The sequence below is a fragment of the Magnolia sinica genome, chromosome 3, assembly GCF_029962835.1.
Source record: "Magnolia sinica isolate HGM2019 chromosome 3, MsV1, whole genome shotgun sequence".
NCBI classification, from domain to species: Eukaryota; Viridiplantae; Streptophyta; class Magnoliopsida; order Magnoliales; family Magnoliaceae; genus Magnolia; species Magnolia sinica.
Window position 1 is genome coordinate 128,770,317 of NC_080575.1, and position 17,237 is coordinate 128,787,553.

Here is a 17,237-nt window from a genome sequence, read left to right on the forward strand (position 1 = left end):
ACATCATCGGAATAAGCGAAAATACTGACAAGATCATGAGTGTTATCAGCCATACCAAGGCTATGCGATGCAAAGCATGAATGCTAACGGCCATATCAAGGTTATGCAATATAAAATGTGGAAGCCAAATATCAGATGCCGATGATGTAATGCAATATGCAAATCATGCTAAGTCCGTCTAGGTCATATAAGTGCAAAAACATAGTAACCCAAAATGCTAAGTACTACGGATGCAATGTAATATGCGGTGCGAATGAAATGGTCATGCTGGAATGTGAAGTCGGGATGATAGTACGTAGTATCGCAGGCTATGGGGTTCACCACAAGGGACTTCTATCGAAATCAGTCTCATACTTAAATTTGGATAGTCCGACTCAATGTGGTAAACTCCTGAGCTCAAGTTAGTCACGCGCCCAACCGAAATCTTGGCCACACGAAGATACACGTAACAAATAGTTACACACCACTAGCCCGAGTGAATAGTGAATGAATGAATGAATGGATATGTAATTCCTATTCAATTAGTCCACATATCAGTACGGTTACTCTCTGGAGAAATCATCGGGGTCTATTACACTCCACACTGACTGTCTCTTCCCTAGCTGCACAGTCAAGCAAGTGAAAGAGACCTCACTATCTACCTACCAATATCGGGCCCGGCTCGTCGATAGCGGACCTATTTATGAGCTGGTCATACTCAGCCTAGCTTATAGCCCCCTCACTCGGGAGGATAAGGCCACACCCCCTTCCAACCGACCATGACACAGTGGAAGACACGACCTTATGATATAGGCACCGACGTTCATATTCCACTCGGTCTAGACGTTGGAGTATCTCCTGGTACCAATGAGGTTCTGAGATTTTCACCCAAGGACATCCTACGTGCCCACAGTGCTAGAACTAAGTATTTTCGGTGTCCCATCTGGCCATCCACGATGTGTCTGTGGAGGCCACGGCCCTGATGTCACTAGGGCATACAATGATCATGTCACACATATACGAGATGCACGAGTCACACTGTCCAGTCATGCAACAATCCTGCGCATACCACGCGCTTATGTGGGTAACTCCTATTAGTGAGTCCCCTAAATAATCTGCTCAATGGCTATGCTATGATCAGTCACTACTCGTCTCAAGCATGCATATGATGCGTATGGCATGAGTCATGGAATTATACTACGCATGTTATAAAGTGATGAACTATCCTCTCAACGAAGATAGTCCTAGATGGCCTACGCACAACAAGTATGGGTCTATCAATGGGCCCTAGGGAGATTTATAATGCAGACATTAAACCAACATAATTCTTACAATGTGGACGTCAAACCAACATTGCTCCCAAGGCATGACCCACCATAAATGTCATTACATAACCCATAGTGGAATCACACAATGCAATAGACCTTGTATACATTCCATTTGACCTCAACCCATGGGCCTTAAAATACATCAAAATGGGCCTCATCATATGGTCCTCATACACATCACGGTGGGCCTCAATAACCGGCCTTGAATACATCACAATGGGCCTCAACCCATGGGCCCCAAATATATCACAATGGGCCTCAACCCACGGGCCCTAATACATCACAGTGGGTCTTACCAAATGGGCCACAAATATATCACAATGGCCTCTACCCATGGGCTCCAATTACATCACAATGGGCCTTAACCCATGGGCCCTAATACATCACAATGGGCCTTAACCCACGGGCCCTAATACATCACAATGGGTCTCAACCCATGGGCCCCAAATACATTCAAGTGGGCCCGACGGATGGGCCACAAAATACATCGAGGTGGACCTCACAGATGGACCACAAAAATACATCAAGGTGGATCTCACAGATGATCATATCACGGAGTGGCCCGCTGTGATGTGTTCGAGATCCAACCAATTCATAAGTTAACATAGAGCTAGATGAAGTGAAAACAGAATATAAGCTTAATTGGAAGCTACTGCGGCTCCTAAAAAGTTTGAATGTTGGAGGTCATTGTCCACATTGATGGTGGGGTCCACTTGAACTTTAGATCTAACTCATTTTTATTCTTAAACCTTAAGACGAGCTTTCAAAATTGTTGAACGGCTTGGATGCAACACATGCATCATGGGTGGGGTCCAGGAGCGTGGCCAGCACGCTAGATGGATGGACGGTTTGGATGCAACACATGCATCATGGTGGGTCCCATATAGATGGACGACATGGATGAAACAGGAGGGACCCACATAACTTGGTGACGTCACATACACCAGCTATATAGCTCGTGTGTGGTACCCCAGCCAATTCGCTTCACAAGGTAGGTCCACATGTGTGGCCCACACAGACCCTGACGAAGAGGAAAAGCAAAATTCATAACTGATCCAAAACTTCTGCTACCTAAAAAAGGGTTTCAATGGCAGACCTTCAATCAACATTGTTTCCTATGATGTGGGCCGCCTGAGTGTGGTATACGGCTGATTTTTGGAGGGCGGCCCACTGCCCTAAGGGCCTACAAGATGGATGGTGTGGATATACAAAACACACAACATGGTGGGGCCCACGACTGGGTTGTGGGGACTGCTGTCCGTCCGCTCAAATGCCGCAGGCAGCATCAGCGTCTGCTGCACACTTTGTTTTTTTTTTAATCGCGTAATCTCGCGGTTTTTCAGGCGTAGGGCCCGCATCGGAAGAATCCACCCCGTCCACTGGTTCCCATAGCTCAAAACAAGCCAAACAAGCCCAATATTCAGGGTGTTTTGGCGTATAGAAACATTAGGTGGTTTTTCAACGGTAAAAGTTACAGTTTTCTAAACTATGGCCCGCCAGATAATCTGATTGGCTTCATTTTTTGGCTCAATGCCTAAAATGAGCTAGGGAAAGGGATGGACAGCTTGGATTAGAATTATACATCAAGGTGGGGCCTGTATGAGTGGCCCACCCAATAAGCTTTAAAACAAGCTAATATTTCTGTTTTCTTTTCACATCCAGCGTCCCTTGACGTTGGACGGTTTGGGCGTAACACATACATATGAGGTGGGTCGGTGGGCCACCGAGTGGCTTGATGGCTTGGGTAAGACACACATATAAAGTGGGCCCCACCTGCAAATGGCTTGGATAAAATACATGCTTCATGGTGGGGTCCATCCGGGTGTGCCAGATGGCCACATCATCACATAAGAAGAAATGAAAAAGAGAGGGAGAGGGAGAGAGAGAGAGAGAGAGAGAGAGAGAGAGATAAAGGGATTGGAACACGTGTGATGGAGGGACCCCGACACTATGGGCCCTCCCTTGCATGATTTACAACATACATCAAGTGGGTCTCATTTCATATGGGCCCACCGATCAAAATCAACGGTGGAGATCCCTTCTCCACAAAAATAGAAGGTCTAGATGACCTCCTTTCTAAACTAGAAAGTAAACATTATGATGGGGTCCATGGAGAATAGCCCCATCATGGAATGATCATGATAATCAAGGTGAGTCATCGGCCACATTTAGGGTCCAAAGTGAGATCCATACCATCAATCGGTAGGCCTCACTTGGCCCATCAAAAAAGCATGAAATCTAGGCTATAGAAGCACCCACCGTTCGATCTTCTCAGTCCGATGGAATGCCGGTCTCCTTGTACTTCACTTTGATGTAAGATGATAAGAGTTGAATGGTTAGGATGAAGGATTTTGGGGGTGGGAAGTGGGCCACACACATGCATTTTTCTCTCATGGAAGAGCTTGGACGTGAACCTCTTCTCTTGATTGGGAAACGTGTTGGAGAAATGAGAGAGAGAGGGTTATTGTAAGAGAAGTGATGGTTGATGGATGTGAGGTGATGGTGTACTTGACTAGTATGAGTGTGTAAGAGAGGGTGAGAAAGAGTTGACTTTGGGGCTGCTTGACTTGAGGAGAAAGAAAGCATTGATTGATTGATTGATTGATTGATGAGACATGTTGTAGAGATTCTCTTGGGATTGCAAACGCGCGGCATTTTCTTCAAACTGAATGCGGCCCACATCTCCCTGCCAGGGTATCGGATCGGTATGCAAGACATGGTGTTGGAATCACGGCGATGGTGAGGTCGTAATGGTACAAGTCTCAGATTAAGCCGACTTAAATTTATAGGATACAACTTAGGGTCGTGCGCAAACGTCGATCATAGGTCGCAGGTTGGCGGAATTCAACAGGAAGGATTGCGAGAGTTGACGGAACAGTATGGACTAGGATACGGGTCTTACACTCAGCTCGTGCTCAGCTCGGTTCAACCTTCGAGCTTGGAACAGCATGTCGTGCTCGGCTCGGTCCAATCCGAGCTGAGTTCGAGTTGAGTGGAGGAGAGGAGAGGACTTACTTTGGAAGAGGATGGACGAACGCTACTCGTCGCAAAAAATGAAGAGAGTGAAAGAGAGGACTCACTTTAGAAGAGGAGCTTGTTCGGATAGACGCTGGAAGAAAGAATGTCGCCAAGCGAAAAGTATTTGGCGGAGCTCGTCCGGATAGACGCTGGAAGAAAAAAATGTCGCCGGACGGACGACTGATTTAGTCGAAAGGGAGAGAGAAATGGGTTAGGGTAAGGCAATTTGGACGATTTGGGCGAAAGGGAGGGAGAAACGGGTAGGGTTGCTAGGTTGGGCGAACTGGGTAGGGTTTTTTAAAATTTCGTTATATACTTAAACTCAATCCGAGTCGAGTCAAGCTCAATACCGAGTCGAGCTAGGTCTATCTCAAACTCAACTCGAAATGTTCCGAGCTCCCAAAAAATGGTTCGACTCGGTTCGAACAACATTTCTATTCGAGTCAAGTCGAGCAAGTTACCGAGCTTAGTCTGCTCGTGTACAGCTCTACTTACGGGTAGGCAGGGCTAAAATAGTCTAACCTAAACCGGGCATATATGTGGCTTGAACCTAGCCATTCCCAGAAAGACGGAAGCACTATTATCACCGCTGCTTATGGGTAGGCAAGGGTGTCAATGGGCTGGGTTAGGTCCAGGCTCAAGCCCAAACCCAGCAGAGGCTAAAATAGTCCAGCGAACTAGGCCAGTAAAACATATGCAAGGCCAAGCTCGAGTCCAAACATAGCCATTCCCGTAAAGTGAGAACAAACTCCTTATGAGGAACCATGTCCCCTTCATTCATGCAAAATCAACAACCAGTTACATGAGCTTCCATATCAATCTTTCATTCTCATCAATCAAAAATATGAAAACTCCTTACAAAAAAACAAAAGATTAAAAGAAAGGAAAGAAAGAAAATGAATAAATCAAAGCCTTAGTTATGAGCTATTTACGTCTTTGTTCTCGTTATAACTCTCGACTACAACAAAGAGAAAAGAAAATAAGAGTAAGTACAATATTAAAAAAAATCAAGATATCTAACCAAAAAATGAAGGAAAAATTTCAAAATTAAAGTTAGAGATTGTGCCATACCAATCTTTAGGGGGAGAGATAAAAATAGGTGGGGAATGAGGACGAGAGAGGTGTCAAGAGTTTTTTGGGAAGATCTTTAAAAAAAAAAAAAAAAAGAGGCTTTAAGAGTTTTGAGTGGGAAAAGTTTTAGTTAAATTTTGAAAATGTTTAAAAATTATCGAGTTGGGCTAGACCGACGAGCCGGCCTGCTTGATAAATGGGCTCATGTTTTAAACCTGAACCCTTTGGGGCCAATACTCCAACCCAAGCTAAGCCCAAGGTAGGCCAGGTCAGCGGGCGGGGCTAGCCCATCATACTTACAAGCTTGGTCTGGAGTATCAGGCCTAAGAGTCAGGTTCGAGCTTAAAACATGAGCCCCTTTAGCATGTGGGCCCAACCCGATAGCCTAGCCCGACTTGTTAATTTTTTTTCTAAAAAAATAAATTTTAAAACTATATTTTCCATCCCATCCCTCCCTTCAATTACTGAAAAACTAGCTGGAAAAGAATATTATAGTATTTCACTCTCATAATATTCTCATCACATAATCTTATATGAGAGAGAGATGAAAAGATCTCTTCTCTCTTGCTCTGTGGTACTCTTAGGAGTTTCAACACCTGGTCAAGGGTTCGAGTACCCATAGGTGGTGAAATTCCACTATGGTGTGAGTGTGTTGGTAAGGGCTCGAGTACCCATAGGTGGTGAAATTTCACTATGGTGTGAGTGTGTTGGTAAGGGCTCGAGTACCCATAGGTGGTGAAATTTCACTACGACGTGAGTGTGTTTGGGTATGTGTGCGTGTGTAAAAAAAAAAAGAAGAAGATGAAAAGCTCTCTTTTATCTCATTTTTCTAACACTCATTTCTTTCTCTTCGAATTCCATGTTGAAACTTCTCCCACTAGTAAATCAAACTAACCCAGTGTCTTTTCTTTCTTTCTTTTTAAATCTCTCTAATTTTTTTAAATTTCCATTAATGGGCTTCTATTTTTCCATGTATTGTTTTGCAGGGCCCTTGATAAAACATGTCTTCTTTTCTCAAATGGACATCGCTTTCTCCCAAACTGCCCAAACAAGTCTATCAAATCCTCTCTTTCTCTCTCTCTCTCTCTCTCTCTCTCTCTCTCTCTTATTTTTCTTTTTTCCTCAAAGAAAGAAGGCAAATGCTCTTTATCTTTGTAAGTCTTATTCTTCTTCTCCTCTACTTTTGAAATTTTAACAGCGAATGCTAGAGATGAAAAAGTTGTGAAGAGAACCTACGTCAAAATTTGGGAGCGGGTCCTGTATAACCAATTTGAGCCAAGCTCTTGCTCGATTATTTTGGCTCGTCATGGGCCTGAGCAAGGTTTGGGCTGAGGTTGAAAATTGCAATCCACGCTCAGACAAAACTTGGCCCAGCCCTACCCCAATCTGTTAACACCCCTACTATTATTGGGTGTGATCCACTGGAGCCTTGGATCTGCCTATTTTTTGGCTCATATCTTAAAATGAGCTGGAAATAGATGGAATGTGTGGATAAACCCCATACATTGTGATGAGCTCCACAGAACCCCTTCCTAGACTGAGTCCATAGATGTGAGGGTAAGACACAAATTGGGTTTTGATGTAAAACGTGTTATAGATACATTCATAGCATGGTGGGGGCAAAATAAGGTGAACCGTAAATTGGCCATAACTTTTGATCTAGGTATCATTATGGGGCGCACAACCTACAATCTTTACTGAAACGGGCCATCTGAGGTGAACCGACCCACAAGGTGGGTCACATCTGTTCGTTTCGTCAGAAAACAAGCGCTTTTAGCTGAAAATTGAATTTTTAGGAAAACTTTTATATTGTTTAGTAATTCCGATTTTTTAATATTTTCTTATTTTTAGAGTTTTAAAATTTTCTTCTTTCTTAGAAACAACTTATAATCATGTTAGGACTTTTCTAGCAAAAGTTTATTTGGAATTTTATTTTTTAGAAATTATGCTTTAGAAGAGTTTTAGTGGAATTAGTAGCTTTATTAGAGTTAGAAATTTACTATTTTTGGTAATTACGAATTTTAGTTTTTTTTTTTTTATATTAATGATGTAACTGACACATACAGATTAGACAATTATTAATAAAATTATTTCGAATATTTTAGAATTATTTTTATTTTCTTTTCCTTGTGGATTCGAGGTTTCTTTGTGAGGAGTCTAGAGAAGTTCCATAGATTTGGAACAATTATCCCCCTAAGGAAAATCATATTAGCCCCTGTGGATCCAGAGGAGCCACCCGAAACTTCTAAAGTGGATGGTCGTTTTCTCTTAACCATACGGGACTTTGTGGATGAATCCAAATAAACAGAACAGGCCTATGCCCTAATTATAAAGCGGAAGGAACTTGATCCCACCATCATCCATGAGAAACTAAAACCCTTGCCGTATAAGTTTAAAGAAATTTGGCCCAATGACCTTCTCGATGGATTGCCTCTTATGCGAGATATCCAGCACTATATCAACTTTATCCCTGTGTCCACCTTACTCAATCGTCCTTACTATCGGATGGGTTCGAAAGAGTGTGAAATTTTATAGGGGTAAGTTGAGGAACTGATCCATAAGTGTTTTATTTGAAAAAGCACGAGCCCATGCGTCGTACCATTGAGGGTCAAATATTACATATCAGACCCAGTTATTGCCTAGATTTATGAACACGGTACCATTGAATAACCCATTTTAATCATGTTTGTGTTGCGAGGTGTAATTGCGCTGAGACTGGATCGGGATGCTAAAAGCATGGATTCAACGGTCTGAAGTCACAAGGCAAGTGACGGATCCTAGGAGACCAAGATCGACAAATTTGCACGCCAGGGATCCAAGAAAATCGAGAAATTGAAGCTCAAGTGGCCCGAAAAGTGTCCAGAATGCAAAATCATAGGGTTCCCACCATCTGATCAGTTCGAAACTCCATACGTGGCCTGAGGACCATAAATTAACCGTACACGTCGAATTTCATCTGTTCAGTGCCTCTAGAAGTGGCACAACTGTCAGATCAGCCCATAAACAGTTGATTCTGGGCCCACTTGAGATCTGGATATGCTTCAAGTTTTTCTCAACCCATTATATGATGTGAAAAAGCTAATGGACGGAGCGAATTTCTCATTAACATCTCTGTGGGGCCCCGCCTGTGATGAATGTGTATAACATCACGTGCACCAGCCGTGCACCCGTGCACTCAAAGTCGGTCAGTTGGCGCTGACCGACTCAAACTCAAATTCTTCTTACGCAACAGCGTAACGCTGCCCGACTGTCGGTTTGCTTAGTGGGCCCCACTCATCATGTGATTAGAAGATCCATGCCGTCCATTTAGATTTCAAAGGTTGTATTGCCAACGCCTAGGTGACAGAATTTTAGGAGATGGCATATATCAGATTTCAACCGTCAAAACGGAAGATGGACGGTAGTGAGAAAACTCTTGTGGGACCACACCGAAATCAATACAATCTCGCTTTTCTCGAACGGTTTTTCGTCCTGAATCCACTGGACGGCTTGGATTTCTTAAAAAAAATAGTGAAGTGGGCCCCACCATCAGTACAGCGTAAGTACATTACGCACCCTGTTTTCGTGTCTGGGAAATCTGAAATTTCCGGCCGATTGTGGGCCACTGCCTGTGATCGGATTGGTGATCCAAACCGTCCAGATGATGACCAAGCTAGGAATGACCCTAGCCATGAAGTCGATTTTGAGGTTACTGGACGGCGAGCCTCCCAAACTGAGGCCAAACGCCACTCCTTTTGCATTTTGATTTTTTGCTGCGCACGCTGCTGCATCGCTGGCTGCGTAAGAAACCTTCCAGGAGTTTTCCGCACGGACTCCAGGAGCCACAGCATGCGCCGAATGCATATATAGAAGGGAACCAGGGAGCAAAAGGCTGGGATGGCTGGGGAAAAAATGGGAAGACAGGGGTGGTTTTTCTGCTGGACGTGGCTGAAGCGAGAGGTTGGAACGGGAGCAAGAATCTGGGCGGCTGTGAGGAGCAAGACAGGAAGCTTTAGGGCTGGTCATGGAGCAGGAAAAGAGGCATTGGAAGGAGGAGAGTTGGAGCTTGGTCTGACGTATGGAGAGCTGCACATGAGCAACATTGGCAGGCTGGGTTTCCTCTTTTTCTTTTCTTCTTCTTCTCTTGTTTATGTTGGATTCAGCCTAAGCATGTCCATTCTCGGCTGAACCTCTTAGCTAGGGCTAAGAGGTGAAGCCTGTAGCGAGATGGGAGATTTTACTGTGTGCCTTTAATTCATAAACTGAATTTGATATAGTTGATTATCAAAGGAATATTTTTCTTAGTCTTTTATGGTCTGTTGTGACTGAAATTACAATGGGTTTGCAATGGCTTTGAGTAATTCTTTTCCCCTTTTTATGTTTATGAAGTCAGGAACCCCTGTTGTTCATCATTGTCCCATGGGCATGGTAGGATGACAGTACCCTTCCTGATCCTCATACATTGTTGGTTGGTTGGTAATTAGTTTAATTCTGTTGTTTACTTTGTCTCCTGGGCATGGCTTGGTGATGGAATCCATTCTAATTCATATACCTTTCACCTCTTGAAAACTATATCAAAGGAAGTCTAGTTAAATTCCATGATTTCTGAAGCAGGCATAATTTCTCCCTGATCTCTACAAGTGGATCCTCTGAATCCCTAGTTTCCTTCCTCTGAATTCCTTAAAGTTTTAGGTAATTATTTCTTAAATTCTATTTGGTTTAGATCACATCTTAGTCTAGTTCTAGTTCTACTTGGTTTCAGTAACGTACAGGTATCAGTCCCTGTGGATAGGAACTGATCCATAAGTGTTTTATTTGAAAAAGCACGAGCCCATGCGTCGTACCATCTCTATTAACTCCTAAGAAAGATGTGAGTCGGCGCATGTGTGTTGATAACCAGGCCATTAACAAAATCACCATAAAATACAAGTTTCAACACCACAGCTGGATGATATCCAACAAATACCTAAGGGCGCAAAATTATTTTCTAAATTGGATCTAAGGAGCGGCTACCATCAGATTCGAATACGGTCGAGTGATGAGTGGAAGACAGTGCTCCTCATCACGTTCATCCTTGCATCAGGTTTAAGAGCGTTATGACGTTAACCATATAATACAACTCTCATACTGAATGTTTGTACATAACAATTTTGGCACTCTGTTTATACAAGTGGCCCCATGTTTCTGTGATCGAAACCACTTATATGATAAGAGGCACTTCGAATAGGTCATGGAATAAAACTTTCAAAATAAAAATTAATTATAAACCTTCAATTAAAGGTCAAAAAATAGTTGTTAAAAAAATTTATGTAACAATGGTCCACATTCAACCTAAAAGGACATGATCTTATATGTTCAGGTGTTTACACCTAATCTAACCATGTCAGATCTAGTGATTCAGATGATGCCACGTGTTAATGAAATCTCAATAAGAGAAAAAAGGAAGATTTATTCAGTAGCTCTGATGGTCGAATGAGATTAAAATCTGTAAAGTCATGAGTAGCCTAAAAAGGATAAGACAAGCTAGCTACAATAAGGATACACGTGTCGACTCATGATTGATGTTGAGTATTGATCGAAACACGGCCGCACCGTATGATGAGTTCGGCTAACACACCATGACGTGTCACATTGTCACTATGGTCGAAAATATTCGAGGGGTGGAGTAATGAATACACTAAGTTGGCCTAATATCATGATGCACCATCCACGTTTGTGCAAAGAAAATGGTGATTATTGTTAATGTATGGTAGCATAAGAGAAACTCTCGTCCACCTAGTAGGGATAAAATGTGAATGTAACCAATGACCAACCGATAATGAACAACCTGCATGCGTAGTATCGTCTGATATGTTATGATTGTCTTTGGCTTTATATAATTATCTCCACATCAATAGACATGAGAAGTGGTTATAAAGATCTCCCCATGTAACCGTCTTAGAATTCTATAATAGGAGGAAGATCAAAGAGCTCCAGACCCTTGCCAACCCAACACATCAAACCAAATCTACAGTGCAATGTTGCCTACCTTTTATCTTTTATAGTATCTTAGCATGGAATAACTTGTCTACACTACTACACTAGATCAACCTTAGCATATGAGCAGTGTAATCTCGTTTGTTTACGCTGCTATGATATAATAACCTAGACTACAAGTAGTGTAATTACATTCCATCTACACTGAGCACTAGATCGCACGAAAGACATTTTTCTTTTCTTTCAGTAGTATAATTCCTCCTGCCTATGTTAGAGTTGCTAGACCCAGGAAGATTCAGATCTATGATATCGCCATTTACTCCACGGATATTGGATAATCGAGGTATACTTTTATAAGTTTTTTTTTCAATTAATGCAATTGAATTCTTTCTATTCTCATATTGTGGGAATTGAATTATCTCTGTTATTACGACGAGAAAAAGTTCTTTCGGTTGAAAGATAAAAAGAATTTATTAAAAGGACGAATCTCCCCTTCACAAATTACGTGATTATGCATGCAAGTGGATGAATAAATGACTAAACTGCTTCAATTCTCGGTCATATATGACACCCATAGTTTCTTTGTCTATCTCAGTACTTTAAGTCATAGACATTCGGTTTAGATCGAGCTGTAAAAGGCTTTGGTACGCCAGGCACAATACACATGTACCAATGATCTAATTTCAAGCCAAACATCAGGATATACCTTTCTTTGAGATTTTCATCAATTGGCCATAAAGGATGAGACCCATCATGTCAATGGTTTAGATAGTGAAAGATGGGCTCCACTGCTACCAACCAAATGTACAAACGCCCTTCGATGCACTCGGCAATGTATAATACCTTGGAAAGATGCCAGTGTATGTATAATCAAGGTGAATTATGTCGGACACAGTTTAGCTAGTAACCCCAACACCAGCCACCTATCTAGTGTGAAAACTCTATGGACCCCCCACCATGATGTATGTGTTTTATCCATGTTGTTCATCCATTTCTCCATCTTATTTCAGGGCATGAGCCGAAAAATGAGGTAGATCTAAATCACATATGGACCACACCATAGGAAAGCAATATTAATTGCATGTGTACCATTAAAAACTTCATAGGCCCACTATAATGTTTATTTGCCATCCAACCTGTTGATAAGGTCACACAGACTTGGATGAAGGTAAAACACAAATATCAGCTTGATCCAAAACTTTAGTGGCAATCCCCACTATTTCCTATGGTTTGGTCCACCTCATTTTTATGCCGTCTCATTTTTGGAATCATGCCTTAAAACGAGCCGGCAAAATGGATGGACAACATGGATAAAACACATACATTATGGTGGGGCCCACAAATATTTGGCACCATCTACCTGGCTAGTGTTGGGGTCACGTCATTCATATGTCGTAATTCATTTATTTTCAAAATTCTAAACGGTGACATGCTGTATTAATACATGTAGCTTGATTACTTTTGAATTAAGACTTCCAAATAACTTAACTTACCTGACTACTTTGCATACAATCTAAATATGTTGCACCCAGAAGGGTGGATCTTTCTACCGTAAGACAAATGTATGAGTTATTGTCGGCTTATGTTGGAGTTGGCGGGCAATGGCCACCAAAGTAAAAATACCCATTGATGAAAAAGAGAAATATCCATAATTGTCTACTTGGCAAGTCCTTGTCAGCTTATGTTGGGTGGTGGTGGGTAATGACCACCAAAATAAAATCACTCATTGATAAAGAAGAGCAACATGGAACCACTGAATAGGGTTATATGCTTGACATTGCTTTCTTTTAATCATTTATCCCAATATATTAATCTTTATTTGTTTTTGTTCCTTTCTCAGGTTGAAGGCTTTAAGCAGAGAAACAACCTGAGATTTCTGAGTCGTATTCGGTTTCAACAGTCCCTTATTTCGCCTTTTGTAAGGTCAATTATTTTTATTTTTGGCCTCTCTTTATTTCTTGTCTTAATGCAAGAAAATACTGCACGCGTAGCATTTGCATGTAGGTTGCACTCTCGAATTGAATTGCAATCACTATCCTAATTGTAGTTTCCTTGCATTTGTAACTATATTAAGTTGGACTTCAAAGAAACATAGCTGTAATTTGAGGGCTACTTCCTGATTTATGAATGATAGAAAACATCACTTAACTATTGTCATTTCTTCTTGATAAATGTGAGTGATTACAATGCAGATTATAGGTTGATCTAACAACCCATAGATTGATTACTGGCTATGTACTGTACTCTTAATATGTACATTGCTTTCTTTGCTTAGATTATTATTGTGACTTGTGATTGTGATTTGTAAGTTAGATAATTAGTTACCCATTTGAGGATTTCTATGTGGCCATATATAGATATAGTATGTTTTTGGTGGCATAGAAATCGCTCAAATTGTCCCTTTTTGGACAGTTCAAGATTAGATGGATAGTATGCTTTCATATAACCTATTTAAATGTTCATGCCTGATCTGCGGTCCATCTCCTCGTTTCTCTCTGGATTTATTTTTTTCGTTTCGTATCCAATGCCAAATATATTCATATTGCTTTAGATATTTGGCATCAGAATGTAACGTAAGATCAACTTATCTGGAGAGGCATGGGGAGATGCTGCCAGATTTTCGGCGTGAACGTTTAAATGGGAATATGAAAGTATTACAATTTATCCAACCTTGGATGGATAACTAATTTATGATTTAATTGTTACTTGTAAGTTAGATAATTAGTTACCCGTTTAAGGATTTATATGTGGCCATATATAGATACAGTATGTTTTTGATGGCATAGAAATCGCTCAAATTGTTCCTTTTTGGACAGTTCAAGGTTAGATGGATAGTATGCTTTCATATAACCTATTTAAATGTTCATGCCTGATCCGCGGTCCATCTCCTCGTTTCTCTCTGGATATGTTTCTTTCGTTTCGTATCCAATGCCGAATATCTTTACATTGCTTTAGATATTTGACATCGGAATATAATGTAAGATCAACTTATCTATAAAGGCATTGGGAGATGCTGCCGGATTTTCAGCATGAACGTTTAAATGGGAATATGAAAGTATTACAATCTATCCAACCTTGGATGGGTAACTAATTTAGGATTTAGTATAACTCTATTAGCATTAGATTGTTAATGCTAATATGATTTAGTATATTTCAACTATCAGATGGAAAGTGAGGGTCTTTCCAATATCTTATCCCCGACCCCTGGTGGTCAGTCAATTACATCACCGATTATCCTTGAAGATGAAGGATTAGGTCTTGAACATGAAGAGGTTCTTGTCGACATCGTTGATACTAGTACCACACAGTCACATCTTGCGAAAAATACGAAAAAATGGTCGGTAGTGTGGGAAGATTTTGAAGAAGTAACCTTAAAGAATGGCCAAGTAAAGATACAATGAAAGCACTGCAAGAGTCAGTGCACTAAGCAAGCAGATGGTTCGACCACAACGTTGAAGAAACATCTAGGAAAGTGTTTTTAAAAAGTGAGAAGTGTATCAAAGCAACAAACATTTTCATTTTCGCAATCTGCAGGGGGTCCATCAGTGTCCATCTACAAGTATGATAAAGAGTCGGTGAATGAGTGCATGACCAAGTTAATTATTTCAGATGAAAGACCATTTCAAATGGTAGAGAGTCCTGCTTTTGTTGGACTAGCCAAATGTCTTAACCCCAAATACGAAAAGGTCTCTCGTACAATAATCAGGAGGGTGTGTATGAAGATGTATGAAGGCGAGAAGGTCAGGTTGAAATGAGAGTTGGCTATGATTTTCTGAATTAGTCTGACATTAGATTTATGGACGACATCCAATTAATGAAAGGAATATATGTCCCTAACTGCTCACTACGTTGATGCCGAATGAAGGCTTTGCAAGAGAATAATAAACTTCCGTTATCTTGTGCCTCATCATAGTGGTTTGATGATTTCAGACTGCATACACAGATGTCTAATGGAGTGGGGAATTGAGAAGAAGATCTCGATAATTACACTAGACAATGCCTTTGCAAATGATAGCGTGATAATGAATTTGCGCAACCATTTTAAGGCCACCAGTGACCTGTATTTTGGTGGAAAGATATTTCATGTTAGGTGTTGTGCCCACATCCTAAACTTGATTATACAAGAAGACTTTAAAACAATCGATCCCACGATTGAAAACATAAGAGAGAGTGTAAAGTACATACGGGAGTCCCCTTCACGATTACATGTATGGAATGAGATCGTGAAGCGATTGAATTTGTCAACTCAGAGAACGATAAAGTTGGACGTCACGACATGTTGGAATTCAACTTTTGAAATGTTCAATTCAACGATAGATTTGAGACATGCCTTCTCTCACTATTTGAAGAGTGATAGTGCATATGTTTGGCTGCCTTCTGAAGATGATTGGTCAAGAGCTGAATCAGTTCGTAAGTTCCTTTCTGTTTTTTACAACAGCACGAAGAAATTTTCGGGCTGCAAGTATCCAACAGCAAATATATTTCTGCCTAAACTTTGGAAGGTAAAAGATGCCTTGCGCAAAAACAAGAGTGGACAGGATATTTTACACATCATGACCATATGTATGCAGGTAAAGTTTGATAAGTATTGGTCTGAGTGTAGTCTAGTAATGGGTGTTGTAGTCGTTCTTGATCCCCAATACAAGATGATTGTGGTTGGCTTCATATGTAATAAGTTGTATAGTGTGATGGGTGTTGCTAAGGCTGAAAAGATTTCTGGTGCAGCCAGTGAATTATACAATTTGTATGCATGTGCCGCAAAAGAACAATCTCCTCGTGTAGGTTATAGTTCTATTGTTGATGAATCGCAAGAAGACACGACAGATGATTTCATGTCTTACTATGCATAATAAAAGGGACTCAAGTACAGATGGCTAGATCAGAACTTGAAGACTATCTGAACGAGGATCTTTTAGTTCTAAACAAAGGCGATGATTTTGATATTTTAGAGTGGTGGAGGATGAGACCTGGTAAGTTACAGTACCCTGTGCTCTTGTTAATGGCATGCGATATATTATTAATTCCAATTTCAACTGTGGCTTGAGAATCCGTTTTTAGTACGGGGAGTAGGGTCCTAAGCAAATATGGAAGCTCACTTACACCTAAATCGGTTAAAGCGCTCATTTGTACTCAGGATTGGTTGCGTCCGATGTGGGGGAAAGAGACCTCTATTGACGAGGAGTTCGATGAAGAGGAGAGTGACAAGATTGATGAGACAGTACCTACAACTACAATATGATTTTGATGCATTCTAATTTTTTTATATCATGTTATTTGTAATTTTATTAAAACAGTTACATTGAAGTTTTACGGTTGTCTTATGGGTGGATAAATATTTCACCTTTTTTATTAGTACTATTCAATTAGATAATGTTGTTTAAATATTTTATTATATTGTTATTCATTCATAACGTTAATTTTTTTGTCCTAAGCTAACCAGATATACACTAGATATGTCATCGGAAGATGATGCATCAGCGGATATTTGGGATTATGGAGTCCAAACCTACTCCTAGAATAGAAAGATAAAGTTGAAATGTAAGTTATGTGGAAAACAGTTTGTCAACAAAATAAATCGACTCAAATTACATTTGGCTTGTCAGGGAGGAGATGCCGCACCATGTAGCAAAGCTTCTTAGGAAGTCCGAGATTTATTTAGAGTCATTCTCGATTCTAATACGAAGACTTCCCACACCCCTCACCCTGCAACTACAACCAATACAACTAATCCAAGAATATATAGAAGTAAGCCTATTAAAAATGAAGAAGGGTTTAGCAGAGGAACTGCATTTGCCTCTGGCTATAGTTTCAGGCCTTCTACAACAACAATTAGTAGAGAAGAAAAACAAGAGAGAATTTTAAGGGAGCAAGAAGAACGGGATTATA